The 13,889-nt window shown below is 52.1% G+C and overlaps 1 long non-coding RNA gene across 1 annotated transcript in view; it reads right to left on the bottom strand.

Moving 5' to 3' along the window:
* Window positions 1-5,888: 5,888 nt before the first annotated feature.
* LOC115892704 overlaps window positions 5,889-13,889 on the bottom strand; it is a 30,091-nt gene continuing 22,090 nt past the window's right edge. The window contains exons 2-3 of the long non-coding RNA XR_004052599.1: window positions 11,066-11,177; window positions 5,889-9,113 (exon numbers count right to left, since the gene is read on the bottom strand). This is a non-coding gene — a long non-coding RNA (uncharacterized LOC115892704). The remainder of the gene's footprint in view (window positions 9,114-11,065; window positions 11,178-13,889) is intronic.

The raw sequence follows: 13,889 nt of genomic DNA, 5'->3' as shown, positions 1-13,889 counted from the left end.
GGGACCACAGGCGTGCACTACCACACCCAGCTAACTTTTGAATTTTTAGTAGAGATGGGGGTTTCACCATGTTGGCCAGGCTGGTCTTGAACTCCTGGCTTCAAGTGATCTGCCCGTCTCAGCCTCCCTACGTGCTGGGATTACAGGCGTGAGCCACCACGCTTAGCCAGAATAAGCTATTTTCACCAAAAGTCTGGTTCCCTTTATGGGAGAATGGCGCCACCAACTAAGGCCTGGGTGGCGTCACTGCTTCAAGGTCCTCTTGGAGCCCCTGGAAAGAGCCAGGAAATAAACATGCATATACTAACCCCCTCTGCACACCCATGGGGAGCAGGCTTCCTCCCTCTCTCCACCAGACTCTGTATTAAGCTACACATCCTCACATCACCAGGACCCTCAGAAAGTCAGACTTTCTCTATGTCAACCATCCTGGGCCAGCAGTTTAGATCACATTTACAGAGAGCAACCAGCCAGGTGGCAAATGCATCTATCTTTTTTTGGCATTGGTGGTGGTGGCTCCTAGCATCTAGCTCAGGGAAGCTGCTGAACACCCTACAATCCCCAGGACGGCCCCCACCAGGGCTGGAACCAGCCCCGAAGGTCAGCAGTGCTGGGGTGAAGGCCAGGGGTACACAGATGCCGCAGGAGGGGAGCCTGGGAGAGCCCCTGCCGCTCCCCTGTCCCACTTCATTTCCCGGCGTGCCACTTTTCCACACGACACAGCCCACCCACTTCCTGTTGGTGATACTTCTCTCCCCTGCAGAAGCTCCATGCAGAAAGTGCTCTCCCCTCTTCTGTGACTGCGGTTCCACCCCCACGCGGCTGGGCCCTCGGCTGGGCTCGGTATCTCATGATCCCATGGGGAAAGGGCAGCTGGAACGGGGCAGAAGCCACCAGAAGGAGGGTCAGCCTTCGAAGGGAATCACAGTGGCTTTTCCTGAGACAGAGGGGCGAGTGGCAGGTGCGGTGACAGAAGGGAGGCCAACCCTGCAGCCGGGCTGGGGGCAGTGAGGGCTGCAGGGCCTGAGGGCGGGGCTTCACCTTCCCCTCCTGGGCACCCATGAACTGTACTACTGCACAGCCCAGGCATGGCGGATACCCAGAAGAGAGGGCTGGGGTGCCAGCCTTGGTGGGAACAAGCAGGGCCCCCCCCCCCACCCGTGTCTCAAGGCCTGTGCCCCGGGGCGTGCGCTTGCATGTGAGCGAAGGCCTCTCTGCTCTCTTCCTGGCCTTCCCCAGCACCCCTGGCCTCTTGCCCCATTCACCCAAGGCCTTTTCCGCCTGGTACCTCAGCTGTGGGGCCTGGCTGGTGTAACTCATGGGGCCCCAGTGGGGGGCGGAGGGGCCACTGGTTTCCTGGCCTGCTGTCTCCACCAGGGCCTGGATCCTGGCACCTCTGCTGACAGCGCCCAGCACGGAGCCACCGTGTGCCCGGCGGCCTCCTGCAGAGGCCCCTGGGGAAGCTCCCTTCTGGCCCCCTTTCCCCTGCCTGAGGGGAGGCCACAGCCACTGGAAGGGCTCAAGAATGGACTTCAGGGGTCCCTGAGCCCCCAGAACTTTCAACTCTGAGTGGCATTCTTGCACTGGGAAGGGCCACTGCTCCTGCGGGTCCAGGTTCTATTTTGGAGACTCCGCTGGCTCTAGCAGAAAGGAGGCTCACCCTTGCTTCTGCCTTCAGGACAGCCGTGGGGACACCTTGCACCCCAAGTCTTCCCAGCCATGCCCAGCACCTCCCATCAAGCCTTGTCCACACAGGGAGGGTCAGGCCACCCCGCCTGTGACACCCCAGTTGCCTTCCCGTCTTCATCTTTTTGCTTGGTCCATCCACTCATCCACTGGTCCATCCAGCAAGAACCTGAGACCTGCTCTGTCCTAAGTGTATGAGAGAGTTCTGCCCTTCGGGGTTTAGTCTGGTGAGGGAGACAGGCCCTAAGACAGTGAGCCCACAACTCCCCGCTGCAGTAAAGCCAAGAAGGCAGGGCCAGCTGCAGCCAGAGTAATCACAATGGGGACAACTGGTTCCATGCAGGAGTTGGGGTGCCACGTTTCCAGCATGACCCCCAAACAGCCACCATGAGTCAGAAGCAACCCAGGCCCGTCAGACACTGCGCACTTGCTTCGAGGACTCCAGCAAGCAGAGCTGGGCTCTGTGGAGAATAAATGAAAGAGAAACATCCACCACTCTTTCTACACAAGTTTATTAGGCACCTGCTGGGTATCACGTGTGGAGACAAGCTGGACAACGTAACAATCCGCAAGGCAGCTACGGCCTTGCCCTGGAGCTCCCAGTCTAGCAGGGGTGGAAAACAGATAAGTCCCCCAGCAGAAGTCCCAGACCCAGCATGCTGTGAGGTTGGGGAAGGGGGAGGCCTTCCCAAGGAGGCAGCAGTGAGGGTGGAGAGAGCGTCCGGAAGGGGAGCGGGCACCGGGGTGGGTAGCACCGCATCCTGCAGGTGCTTGTGGCTGAGGCTGGGAGGTAGGTGAAAATCCCGACAGTGGGGACCCATGGGAGACTGTGGCAGAGGTGTGGCACGGCGAGGTTACCATTCCCCAGTGCCCGGCTGCTCCAGGGGACCCAGCAGGTGACATGACAGGGGCCCCTCTTGTATCGGCTGTCCTGTCTCCACTCCTGGCACACCGCTGTGGCTGCAGCACTCTTCAGAGCCCTTCAGGAGAGCCTCCACCCAACCCTCTGAATTAGGCACAACAGGATTGAGGGGGGGCCCTCCGGAAGGGTCCTTTCTCCTCACCTCCCACATGAGGCTGGGCCCAATTTCACCATTTTACTCAGGATCTCCCCTCCTCAACCCTCCCAGCCCTGCCCCATCTCAGTGGCCTGTGGTGGACCCCAGACCCACAGACACAGGTTCTCTCTGCATAAGGGCTCACGTGGTCCCCAGCCAAGGTCCCTATAGCACTTTCCATGGAGCCCTCTTCCCAAACATGCACATCAAACTCGCCTCTCAGCCACCCCGCCTCCATCTCAGCTTCAAGGCAGCCTTAGCAGCAGGCTTGGGGCGCCATGGAACAGTTCACCACGTTTCTGCCCTGGCCCCACGTGCTGCCGGCTAGCCTTGCCATTCATCTTCTGAAGGCTATTCTCTGATGGCTCTGTTGGCCACCTTGATCTGAGTGGCAGGTCTGTGCTAACAGTGTTTTGTGTGGGGCCCCGGGAGAAGAGTCCATGAACCACTGCCTAACTCAGGTGGTGCTGCGGTGAAGCACCCCTGCCTGGTTCTGAACAGACGCAGCACATCAAAGGGGAGCCGCAGCTCACTCCTGAGCAAAGCAGCAGGCTAGTTCCTCACAGTCAAGGAAAACCACTGGGAGAACCACCCTGCTTCTGCTGAAGACCTGAGCTGCTTCTCCGGGGTCCCCCAGTGCTCACAGGCCTCTAGCATCAGGTCCATGTAGCTGATTCTGGAGATCTTTAGGAGGATGGAACTGGCTGATGAGAACTGTCAGTATGAGTCTGTCTGGCCACTCTCCTGGGAACATTCACTGAGACATAAAGAAGATATGAAATAGCTGGAAAATTAGGAACCCAGCTAGGGCTGGAAGGATAGTCTTTGAGGATCATTCTGTGAGTGCGGTGGGAGAAGGAACAATGGTGAGGGCTCAGGCTGGCTCTCCCTAGGGGCCTCCTCAGGAGGAAGAAGACCACAAATCTAACCAGCCTAGCAGCCCCAGATACACAGAGCACATGTGGATAAAGCTGTGGCTGCCTGCATTCCACGGGATCATCTTGTATGCAGCAGTAAGAAGGGTCTGTTCTATGGCTGCTCTGCTGCCTTTTTTTTTTTTAACAGCAGCTGGTTTGGAGTCTCCCATGTATTGCCTGAGGTGGTTTGGTTGTAACCAGCTACCAAAAATCCTTTCATTTGAGGTGCCTGTTGGGTGGTGCGGTGGCCACCAAGAATGAATTAAGCCACTTTTAAAGAAGCCCAGTGGTGAATCCACAGTATGCTCTGTCTGACAGGGTGCATCTGAGAGGGCCTGCAGGGCCTTTGTTCAAAACTAGATACGCCCCAACTCCGATTCTAATGGACATATGCAGAAAATGTGATACAGAAACCTGCAGAGCAGCCAGGTCCCAGTGGACGTCAGAGATCAGCTCTTACTTCCACAAGGATCTTGTTCACCAAACTCTCTGCTTATCAAACCTTTTTCCTGCAGAGGGTAAAGGTTAATTCCCATCTAGAAGAGGTTGAAGTACCATGGTTTTCAACCCAGGAACGTGGCACTGATGAGGCGGAGTTCTGGAGAGGCACAAATGCAGAAGGTTCCAGGGACCCTTGGAAGCAGACAGGGACCCTTGGGAGCAGACAGGTTTGGGATAAAAAGAAAGAGAAAAACAGGGCAAAGGATTAATAATAGAAACGAAACCAGGTGCACACACACTCACCTGCGGCGTGATATCCCATGGCCACACTCCAACTTGATATCTTGCTTCCAACAGCCAGAACAGCCATCAGTGGAACTTACTTTTATGGGCAATCTTTAGGCTGTTGTTTATTGTTGATTTAAGAGAGAAGCAGTTATGGTTTTGAAAACATGGCCCTTTTTCTGATGGGGAAGAGCAGGTTTCAATGAAATGGGTGTGGAGTCCCAATCTCCAAGGCCTTTGTGATCTGAGACAAGACATCTGCCAGAGTCGACTTCTTCAGGGCCCTCAAGAACAGAGTGCTTAGATAAGCCTTTTCTGAAGCCCTCTGGCTGGCCAGAGAAAGGAGGCAGGGCTATGGTGCTCCACTAATCCTGTAGGGCCAGGGCAAGGAATGGGAACCCAAGCAGAAACCAGGCAACCAACCAGCATTGTTTCCATCATGAAACAATAGAACAGGTGAACCCATCTACCTCTGGTCCCAACCTTTGTCAAAAACAAAACACCGGGACCCACACTGGTGACCACAACCTCAGTGTGAGGCAGAACAGCTGGGACCCAGACTGTTGTCCAACAGGTGCCCAGGGCAAAGGGGTCCTCGCACCCCCACCCCAGGTGACCCGTCCGGAAAAGGGGTGCTGAAGGCTTGTCCGTACCTGTCACTGCAGCTGTGTCATCTAGTGGGGAGGGCTTTGGCATCTGTGCCCCACCAGAGCCCCCAGGTTCTCAATCACCAGAGTTCAGATGCCTGCTCCAATGGGGGCACCAGGAATGGCAAAGAGATGTCTTCATGGTGTTGCCACGGTGAGTGCCAGCCACCCATGCACCTGACCTGGTGTTTTTGTCATGGAACTAGAGATGTGACCTTGGGTGCTCACCACTGAGCCAGACAGGTGAGGCTCATTTTTCACCTATAAAGAAATATAAATGGGAAAACCCACAAAGCCCAGCCTCCTGGCCCAGCTGCCAAGATGACGCTGCACCAAGCCCTCCAGAAGCACTAGGTAGATGAAGGGAGGGAGGCACCAGAGGCACCAGAGCCGTACATGACACCTGGACACCTACCCCAGGGAGCTCTCCAAGGGTGCCCCACCTAAAGCCTAAGGAACCAGCTCTGACTATAGGCTGAGTCCCAAAGGGCCAAGGAAGATTCCAGAAGCACTAGGGAACGTCCTCTACACTGCCAAGCAAGAGGCCTCAGAGAAAGGCAGCCTCTCCCAGATAGACCCTGTATTAATCCGTTTTCACGCTGCTGATAAAAACATACCTGAGACTGGGCAATTTACAAAAGAAAGAGGTTTAATGGACTTACAGTTCCGCATGGCTGGGGAAGCCCCACAATCACGGCAGAAGGCAAGGAGGAGCAAGTCACATCTTACATGGATGGCAGCAGGCAGAGCGAGCTTGTGCAGGCAAACTCCCGTTTTTTCAAACCATCAGATCTCATGAGACTCGCTATCACGAGAACAGCATAGGAAAGACCCACCCCCATACTTCAATCACCTCCCACCAGGTTCCTCCTACGACACGTGGGAATTGTGGGAGTTACAATTCAAGATGAAATTTGGGTGGGGACACAGAGCCAAACCATATCAGATACCCTTCAGTGAACAGACCCCAGCTACCCAGTGTGGGGCAGCTCAGCTCCTGCTCTCCCGGCTCTCCTCTTGCCACGAGAATCCCATCTCCTAGTCGGGGAGACCTTCAGGCCAGCAGGGTCCTGGTCAGAAGCCTCAGGGCCTCCCACTGCACTTGGAATCAGACCCCAGTGCCACGGCCACAGGCTGCCCTTACGGTGCTGCCTCCTCAGCTACCCCAGCTCCTTCCCCTGCCCCTGCTCACTTCCTGCAGCCAGACTGGAAGGAATGCTTCCCTACAGCTCATGGCCAGCTCTTTCCCACCTCAGGGCCTTTCCACTGGCTGTCCCCTCTGTCCAGTGGGCTCTTTCCCCAGCTCCTGTGACTTGGCAGGCTCCCGACTCACCAGAGCATCACCTCGGACCCCGCCATCAGCTCCATCATTTTCCAGGCAGCATTTGAGGACAGTGGTTTGAAAGGCAACCTCTGGAGCCTGACTAACCACTGGAGTTCAAATCCAGACTCCACGACTTTCCTGCTGTGTGGCCTTGGGCAAACCATTTGACCAGTGTGTGCCTCAGTTTCCCCACAAGCTTGCTAGGAAGAGTAAATTAATGCATTTCTCTAATGCCTAGAACATGGTAGGCACCATAAATCAGGAAGGGCTTCTCTGTGCCAAGAAGCCTGAGCATGGGGCAGGCTGTGCGAGCATGGCTAACCACAGTGTCCCTTGGAAGCCCACAGGAGGAGACTCTCACTTCTTCAGAAGATGAGGGGATCTTCTGAGCCTTCATGTACATGGCCCTGAAGGAGTTAAGGCCTAGCTGTGGTCACAACTGCCATGGATTCTTCTCTCAGGCCTGGATGAGCAAGAGAGAACTCTGACCCACCAAGGAAAAGGAGGGAATTCTGAATACGAATAGGGATTAACTCAGGGGCCACATGAGGCCCACAAGAGCCCCAGTAGAAACTCCCCTCCTCCCTTACCTCCTCCTCTCTTGAATCCCTTGGGCTGAAAAGCAAGGCCCAGGTTTCAGAGCAGCCTGGGCCTCCTCCAGCTTTCCTAAGTCATCCCTATCCTGACAAGAATGAGGGAGGCCAAGGGACGCACAGATGTTAGGTGGCCACGGTAACTGCCCTAGCCATGTTGTGTTTCTGCTCAGCTCACTACGGGGCCCACCAAGAGGAAAGCAGGCAGCCATGATGGCTCCCCAGGTCTGGCCACTCAGTGCTCATCCATCAGCCCAGGTCGCCCAGACCAATGTCACAGCAAAGGCAAGGAGGCCCCGGCCAGAACTCAGTTGCTGGGTCCCTGCCCAATTCTGATGATGACCCTTGTTTCTTATAAGATAATAATAGCTCCACTTTACTGCAGGGAGAGCAAGTGCAAATGCCTACGGAGGCCAGGCCCCACTCATAGATGAGTGACAGGCACAGGTGGTGGCAGGCACGGGGGTGTGTGTGCTGCTGGCCGACAGGGGGCGGTCGCCCCCCAGCTACGGTTGTCCATGGACAGGAAGAGGCAGGCCCCAGAAAACTAGAGGCCAGGAGAAGTCAAATGGCCAAAGGCTTCTGTAAAATCTGCTGACACCTAACTGTTGGTGATTATCATCATTTACCCTTAGAAGAACTCCTATGTGGCTGAAACGCACCGTGTCTCTGGGAGAGAGCAGGCCTGGAGAGCAGCTTCCGGCTTCATCACACAATGGAGGCTGGCCACCCATTAATTTGTACTATTAATAATGGTGGCGATCATTTAGGGACACTTTTCTGAGTGTCAGGTGCTGCTTGTTCTTACTTAATCCTCTCCTGGCCCCTTCCCTGAAGTCAGGAAACTGCCTTGGCAGATAAATAAGTAGCCCCAAGGCCCCAGGGTGGAAAGTGGGGTGCTAAGGTTAGCGCTCACATCTCTCTGATGCCAGAACAGGGCCCTGACCCACCAGCTCTGCTCCCTATGCATTCCCCTGAGCTAGGGCTGGGCTCTGACCTGGCTCCTCTGGCCCTGTCCTTGGTGCTTTCACACAGTTCTGTCCGCCCCTGGCTCCAGCACCTGCACTCTTGCCTGCCTGCCACCCCGGCGCCTACCGCTTTCTCATATGATCCTTCCTGCTCCCTCTTCATGGGCACTTCCCAGGCTGGCTTCTTCCCAGGCCCTAATCCTACTCAGCTCTCCTGGCCATATCTAGCCACGGCAATGCAGTGGCCTCCAAATCCCCCTGCCCCTCCATCCTGTTGCCAACTGAGCTTCCATTTGGCCTGTGACATTTAAAAATATCTGTCCAGCCTTGGCATATAGAACCCAATACCCCCAGCTGTTTAAATACCACTGCCTCATTTTCGGCCCCCATGCCCATGTGCGTCCAATAAAAGCGTAAACTGACCCTGAACATGGGGCCACTGGAACCCTCTATTCCAATCATGCCATTCTTAATTTGGCTCCTCTGTCAAATGGGTCGTCAGTGCGAGCCAATTCCTGCCCCTACAAGGAGAAGGCTGGCAGGGGCTTGGGGGGCTCTGGAGCAGCAGGTCAAGGTGTGGCCATCTGTATGCCTGTGACGGGTGCACATGTCTGGAGCATGGGGTGATGTCTGCCACAGCTGTCCTCCTTCCCTCTCTGTCTCCCGACCTCAGTGGGCCCCACGGCCTTGCTATTAATACAGTGCAAAGAGGCCCAGCAGCTGGCCGGGGCCAGGTCTTTCCACATGGATGGTGACAACTGCCATCACCCTGGATGTGGGCTCTGCATGTTCCCAATGTGCCTTCTGTCAGGAGGGCAGAGCTGCAGTCCACTGGGGCACCGTCTGAGGAAAATGTCCACTCTGACTTGGCAATGGGGGAAATCACCAACAATCAACTTGGGAGTCTTGAAAGGGGGCTCAAAAGATGGGTGGTCGCTTCAGAACACTCCTAGCACTCACAGGAACCAGGCTCTGCTCCCCTAACCATGCCATCAGCCTGCATTTGCATGGAGGCCCTAGGCCACGGCTTCTTCTCTCATCATTGATATGTGGGTCCAGCAAAATGCCCAGGACAAATGTGCAGCCAAGTACACACCTATGCAGTGAGGAAATCCCCCACAGGGAGATACAAAGAAAGGCTTCATTTTCCTGACACGCTGTCTTTGGGGAGGAAGAGGTCGGCTTCAACATATCCTAAAAGAACCCAGGAAGAACGAACTGTTAGGATCAGAGCCACAAATCCAGAACAGAAGAACCCACTCTACTGTCCAAAACTGCCAGGGGTGAAACACTATGATTTCTGGGATTTGCTGTGAAGGGCTCCAGAAGAAAAAGTGTGGTGACAGAGGAAACCAGAGCAGCAGAAGCTGACGGGCAGCGCAGCTGCGCTGGCCTCCTCTCTGCTTTGGTGTGCTTGAAAATTTCCGTAACAACAAGGTTAAAAATACACAAGTGAAAAATTGTTCAACAAATATTTACTAAGGGTCTAATATGTGCTAAGAACTCTTCTTAATTTGTATAGAAAGAAGAAAGGTGAGCAAAGTCCCACCACGCTGGTCAGCAACAGCTCAGCCTCAAAACAATCGCCTTTTACCACAGCACAGCAGGCCCACCATTCCCCAAATGCTCTGGGCTGGTTTCAGCTGTCCATGCCGCTGACCCGTGGAGGCAGTCCGAATATGCACTTTTAAAAGTTAGTATTTAAAAATATTGTCATTCAACCCTGTAACCCTATGCAGCCCAACCTAAGAAAGAACACAGCCAGGAACTTCACCTAGCAGAATGTCCTGCTCCCACTCCTTGTGGTAGCCCCTGCCAGAAGAAACCAAATGCAGAAGCTGAGTTTATCATCTGCTCGCTGTAAACATTCTATCACATATGCATTACTTGGTTTTGCCTGCTTTTGAACTTAACGAAGAGAGCATTGTACTTTCTGGCATTCTATCAAGAACAGAGAGCACAATGGGAGAACAGACCCAGCTCCCCACACCCAATCCCCAGAAAAGCCGGGAGTGAGAACAGAGGTGAGTGGATGGGTTCTGTGAGAGGCCTTCTGGCTGGAACGCTGCTTCAGCGCATGCCAGCAGGAAGTGAGAAGCACCCGGGCTCATCTCACTGGGGTTTGGGACACAGTTCTACCGACTGTTTCTTGGCTGCATCTGCAAACATAAACATGTGAAGTGGGAGCAAATGTCATGGTAAAGGCAGATCAAGACAACTCCATCTGTTGACTTAGATGACAAATGTCATGGGAAGAAAATGTGCCCCAAGTAATTTAGCCCTGTTGAAACTCAACAGGCTTCCACTGGAAGGAATAAGAACTCTTCCTACCACTTCTCAGCTAAGAGGCACCTGACCAGATACTGGGAGCAAAAAATCATTTGTCCCCTTTAGTGGGAAATCTTTGTGTCATACAAGACCATCCCTCACCATCTCTCCTACAGTCCAGACGAGCGTTTCTCAGGTCAATGAAGAGACTGGGTGGATGGGGGACAGGATCAAGGAGGTGCTCAGGGCTGTGCCTGGAGGGGCATCGGCCATGCTGCCATTTTCAGAGCATGCACTTGTCTTCATGAGTGTTTTTAAAATACTTAACCAGAAGCCAGTGAGACTGGTAATCTTTCAATAGCAGTTGCATAATTTTCCTTTAAAAACAAATGTATTTACATAAAGAAATAGCTGACTTAGAGAGAACGGTGAAGTGCAGTTTCAGTATAGGAATATGGCAAAAACTGAAGGTGGTGTGAAAATAATTGAAGTCTGAGCAAAAATGACCTTGATATTCCTAAGGGACTGTACTTTTTGTTCTAATTTCTAAGGTACTTTGGCACTTAGATGGGTTTAACTGTAGTCTCTGCCAACAAAAGCCACTCATAACCCTAGGCCAGCAACTCCCAGTCTGAATGGACCCCTACCCTGTTCAAGGCCCAGAGCTGTGGGGCATCCTAGCCCTGCTAGAAGAGGCTGCATTGCTCCCGGCATGGGCGAGAGGGGAGTGTGGAAGCCCAGAGTCCCTGCCACTGCTGCTGCTGCATAAAGCCACGACAACTGGTGGCCACAGGCCTCGTTCCTCCCAATCCGCAGCCCCTGGAAAGGTCTCTGAGAGTGCTCCATTTTCTTTCTCCTGAGCTTGTCCTTTTGCTTACCTTTAGACGATAACTTCAGCAAGAAAGACAGATGAGCAAATGTCACTTTCATGTAGATAGTTACCCAACTGCATAAGTGCTCTCAATGGGAGAACTTTCAGCACACTGAAGTCTACTGAAAAATAGTGGGAGAAGGGAAGTTACTTCTCTTTTAAAAGTGCTAATAATAATAACATTAATAGTAATTATTTTTATAGTTATGTGAATGAGCATGTACATTTTTTTTTGCAGTGTTGTCATACTACTATTAACAACATGGATGCTGGCATGACGGGAGTGCTGGGGGGCCCAGTCAGCCTGCTCTGCCCCTGTCATCCCAGCATCCCCTTGGTTAGCACTGCCTTTCATGCTTAAAAATGTCCCAGTTGTACGACAAATTTTATGGTAACCCTAGTTATACACCATGACTAACTCATCTATGCCTACAATGAGTGGGCAGGGGGAGGGTTCGGGGGCCAAGGGGAACGGGACCTGAATTTCAAAGGCTGGAGAGCATTCTTTAAATTGTGGCCATTCCCGGCTTAAACTGTTTAGATCCTGGATTAGCAGAAGGGATCTGGGTTTAAAATGATCAGATGGTGAGGGAGAGATGCATGGTTTATAATCAATCAGGGAGAGATGCATGGTTTATAATCAGGGAGAGATGCATGGTTTATAATCGGGGCACCATTAAGAGTTCTCCAATGGCGGTTTGAACTGTTACTTCTTTCTTTTCTTTCTTTTTTGAGACAGAGTCTCACTCTGCCGCCCAGGCTGGAGTGTAGTGGCATGATCCTGGCTCCTGGATTCAAGCAATTCTCCTGCCTCAGCCTCCTGAGTAGCTGGGATTATAGGCGCGTGCCACCATGCCTGGCTTGTTTTTTTTTTTTTTTTTGTATTTGTAGTACAGATGGGGTTTCATTATGTTGCCAGGCTGGTCTTGAACTTCTGACCTCAAGTGATCTGCCCACCTCGGCCTCCCAAAGTGCTGGGATTACAGGCGTGAGCCACCGCACCTGGCTGAACTATGTTATTTCTAAAACAGCTCAGTCGCCTTCCTGAAAGACTAAACAAAACTGGACACATACCCTGGGATACACTTGGCCTCTCTTTTCTAACATCTTTTAGTTAGGTTTTCCCTAGTCCTTTCCTTGTGGCAAATTTCTGAGATATATTTCTCTGAAGTTCAACTTCTTTTCTTGACAGTCTAGAGAAAATATTGATGAAGCCAAGGTCTTGGGCCTCAGAAACCCAGTCCCACAAGCAGAGCAGGAAAACAGCTCCAAGACCTCTCTCCTAACTCACAGAGGGCCTGGGGATGCTACAGGTCTTACTGTTTCCTCTACCAGAAAGAAGAGGGCATGGGAGACAAATACTCAGGCACTGCTGGTGGGGACACACTGGTGGCCTCGTAGAGAAGTGCCATGTAGCCAAGGCTCTGTGTTGGCCTGTGAGCAGCAACTCCACTGCTTGATATCATCTCCAGAGAAACACTTGTGACATTTACATGGAGGTGTGTACCACGACATGGTCGGCAGTACAATTTCTAATAGGGACAAAGTGGCAATAGTTGAATGCACGTCGACAGGCACGTGACTGCTGACTGTCTTTATTCAGCCCAGACAATGAGGTGACGGTGAAACAGAACAAGGCAGATCCTACAGGAACCAACAGGAAAGGGTCTCCAAGATATACAGATACATGAAAAGGCTGCAACGTGAAGCCCAATGAAACACATGAAAAACTGTGTTTGAAAACACAGTTATGTTTGTGTTTTTAAATATGACATCCTGTATGGAAACCCATCATTTGTGAGGTTAGTAACCTCTGGGGGATTTGAGAGGTGGTGTATGAAAACTGTGACTGGTACAGGGTCATCAAAGTAGACATTAGCCTTAGCTTTATCTAATATTTTAAAACGATTAGATAATACATGTAATTCATATAATTGCATGTGCAGTTAAACATTAAAGTTAAGAAGTCATGGCTGGGAGAAGCTGCTGATATGTTATCAGTTTCACAGTGTAGACATCTTGAAAAAGGATCTTGAGAAAAACGAACTTGCCTTTCTTGTACCTTAATGCTCCTATTTTAGGGGCCAGTTTTAAGTAATAACTGGTGCTTTTGGAACAACCAACAGAAAAAGAGAGTGCCACCAAGTCATACTGGCTTTAGCCTTGGCCAAACTTCCTGGCTGCCATGTGACTGTGCCAGGCTGATCATTAAAGACATGGTATAGTCTATTTCTACCTTCCAAACGACTTCTAGCCAGCTCTTGCTTTGCTCTTTCTTTAATAAGGAGCTGGAGGAATGTCAGTTCTAAAGTGATCAAGAAAAGAATGTGAAGCTGTTCATTTGGTTGTTGACAAAAAATAGATCTGATATCAAGGGGGCTGACATCTGAGCCCTTGGCTCATGTTCCACCTCCACAAGAAGATTCTCTGCCTGGTGTAGTAAACAATTGAGAGACAGAACTAGGACTAGAAAAATTCAGTCTAAGAGTGGTTTTACCACTAACCAGCAGGTCCCACCTCCCTCTCTAAGCCTCAGTTTCCTTACTTGTGAAATAAAAGGGCTGAGACTCGATCTCTCCAGTGCCTTCCAGCTCCAGGATGACTCCTGTTGATAATGACTTTGGTTGGAAACTCAATTTGGAGTGTTCCTCTCTTGTCTCCCACTTAGCACTAGACTTTTTCTGCTATGACAGCCTCTCCACTGTGCCCAAGACCTAGAACATCTTTCTACCTGTCTGATACCTTGTCACGTGCAGCCCAAAGGCAACTTGCTCTCAACAGACGAAAGGCAGAACTCCTGGCCCCACCACCCCACTCAACATGGCGGAACT

Source organism: Rhinopithecus roxellana, chromosome 13, assembly GCF_007565055.1.
Source record: "Rhinopithecus roxellana isolate Shanxi Qingling chromosome 13, ASM756505v1, whole genome shotgun sequence".
Classification (NCBI taxonomy): domain Eukaryota; kingdom Metazoa; phylum Chordata; class Mammalia; order Primates; family Cercopithecidae; genus Rhinopithecus; species Rhinopithecus roxellana.
The sequence above is the reverse complement of the archived record's forward strand: the minus strand, read 5'-3'. Positions and strand labels throughout refer to the sequence as shown.